Here is a 3,053-nt window from a genome sequence, read left to right as displayed (position 1 = left end):
GACGGGCTGAGACATTCAGAAAATGCTGGCTGACAGATTAAGGCTTGACGGGAAAGCGCCGACACCCCTGAAAACAGGTTTCGATCTGCCCAGCCCAGACGGATTGCCTTGCCGCATGACGCATTCCCGAGTAAAACAGATCAGACCTGGTTCCAAACGGCCGATCTGGTGGCTGACTTTGATTGCACCAGTAGCATCCAAAACAAAACGGTTCGATCCAGAGACCCCTGTGAACAGATTCCCCACCTGATCCGAACAAACGACGGTCCCGGTGCCAGCATGGTTTCACCTGACAGGAAACCGAGCAAACACAGGACTGACTGGGCTGACCGGTCACCCGTGGCCCACAGCCTGACTGAACTGCAACAAACGCTGTTTGCCTCAAGAGACACCTGAAAAGAAAATGACGGAGTTTGATCAAACCGAGTATTACGCCCGAGTGAAAACAGATTGCCTGATCGATCAGAGACATTAAAGAAAAACACCAGCTGACTGACCCAAAACTGGAACCAGAAACACCATCGAGGGCCGGAACATTCCCGAGTGGTGCTCACTGAAATCAGAGAGCCTGAAAGTAAACAGACTGGCCCCTTTATAAAAAACTGAACAGCAGATTATTTCAGAGAGCCTCCCAACAAGACGATAGCCTGATCTCGAGCACCTGCGCCCACAGCCCAACCGTGACTGAGGCCTTGACTGACCCGAACACCTCGACGTTTGCCGTGAACAGCCTCCCGAGCCAGATCAGGCCTGATCCGCAGCAGACCAATGGAAACCAGATCAGTCCCACAACACGATAAAACACAGACTTGTTGCCTTCATTCAACAGAGACCCATGAAATTGAAAACTGAATCAGAGTTTTATCCACAGAGGCACTGTGCACACTGACGAACCGAACTGTTGAACACCCCGAGCCTGAGACCTCACAAAAATCCTTAATTGTGGATAGTGTGGTTTTGATTGAACAGGCACCCAAAGAAAACATAGACCATCGTTTCCTGATCCTGTGAGCCCCACAGATCGCAGCCTTGTCTGCAGCATTCACAGTTTGAAACGCAGCCTGAAAAGAACAGACTGAGCCTGATCTCAAAACAACATGAATGAGTGCAAAAAATAGACTGTCTTCACCCATACATCCAAAATAGCCCACTGATCCGTACAGAATCCCGAAAACAAAACGATCATGCCTTGATCTCAAAATGATCTCGAAAACAAAACACACAGTTTCATCTCAAAATCCCAAAATGATAACATTGGCTCCGGAGGGTCGATCTGAAAGAACACAGACTGCCCATCCAGTAAAACAGATTAGGTTTTTGATTCTGGGGACTACAATAGGAGACATTCACAACAAAAACATTTCCTATTGTTCGCATAGCAAACTCAAACTTATATTTTTTCTCTTCTAGTCTCATTTTTCAAACAAAAGCCTAATTGCACATTTTCCTTTCTTAATGTCTTCCATAATCCTATGTTTTCTTTTCAGAATTGCTCCTATTTTTTAACAAAACCCTAATCGTATGTTTTCTATTCAGAATGTCTCATATTTTTCAAACAAAACACTTATCTTATGTTTTCTTTTCAGAATGTTTCCAATTTTTTGGTTTTGAATCAAAACCCTAATCCTATTTATTTGATTTGGAATGACTGATATTTTTGAATCAAAACACTAATTCTATATTTTGTCGTAATGTCTCTACTATGTCAAAACACTACTAAATATGTTTTTGTTGTCGACGTCTCCCATTTACTTCACCTTCTTGAATCAAAAACCCAATCCTGCTACTGTTCTCGTGAATGGCTACTATTTTTGAAATCAAAACCGAATCCCATATGGAATGTCGCCTATAAAATGGAAAACTCTAATCCCGTGTAACACGGAATGTTTCGTGATCGGAAGCCCAATAGCATGTGTTTCTTTTCTGCCATATCTTCCTACTTTTAAGTCTCGACAGTAAAAGCCCTAGCCCTCCATATTTTGTTTTTCGGAATGCCACCTATGACCAAAACTATAAATCTCATGTTTTTGCCTTCTAGGACGTCCTCCTATTTTGAATCAAAACCCTAAACCTATATTTTCCTTTTGGAATGTCTCTTATTTTATGATCAAAAGACTAATCCTATTTTTCCTTTTCGAATGTTCCATATTTTATTGTTTTGAATCAAAATCTAGTCCTATGTTTTCTTTCTTTCGGGAATGTCTCTCTCACTTTTGAATCAAAAGCTGGAATATCTCTCTCGAATGCCTCCCTATCTTTCGAACAAAACCACTGAATCCTCATGCTTTCTTTGTAACTTCAAGAATATCTCCTATTTTTGAAGTCAGAAACATCAATTCTATGTTTTCTTTTGGAATAGTCTCGCAAATAAATCAAAACTAATCCTTATATATACTGTGTCTTATTTTTTAATTAAAAACCTAATCTTAAGTTTTCTTTTGCCAATGTATTAAATTTTTCAAACAAAACCCTAATCCTATATTTCCTTCTCGGAATGACAATAATTTTTCAGTTTTAAATCAAAATGCTAATCTTATTTATCCTTTTTGGAACGCCTCTAATTCTTGAATAAAAACTCTAATTCTAAGTTTTCATTTCATAAGGTCTCCTATTTTTGAATGAAAACCATAAATCTATGTTTTCTTTTTATAATGTCTCCTATTTTACAATAAAAGGACTAATCCTATGTTTTCCCATTGGAATAACTCCTACTTTTTTTGTTTTGAATCAAAACCTAATCTAATGTTTTCTTTCCAGAATGTTCTCTATTCCACAAACAAAACTCTCATCAGATGTTTAATTTTCGGAATGTCTCATATTTTTTAATCAAAACCTCAATCGCAAGTTTTTCTTTCGGAATGTCTCCTATTTTTTATTTTTGAATCAAAACCCTAATATAATGCATTGTTTTAGGAATGCTTCCTATCTTTGAATCAAAAACATAATCCTATATTTTCTTGTTGGAATGCCTCCTATTTTTGAATAACTAATCCTATATTTTCTTTTCTGAATATCTTATATTTTCTAATCGAAACCCTAATAATATGTTTTTT

The sequence above is a fragment of the Dioscorea cayenensis genome, chromosome 17, assembly GCF_009730915.1.
Source record: "Dioscorea cayenensis subsp. rotundata cultivar TDr96_F1 chromosome 17, TDr96_F1_v2_PseudoChromosome.rev07_lg8_w22 25.fasta, whole genome shotgun sequence".
In the NCBI taxonomy this organism is placed as follows: domain Eukaryota; kingdom Viridiplantae; phylum Streptophyta; class Magnoliopsida; order Dioscoreales; family Dioscoreaceae; genus Dioscorea; species Dioscorea cayenensis.
The sequence above is the reverse complement of the archived record's forward strand: the minus strand, read 5'-3'. Positions refer to the sequence as shown.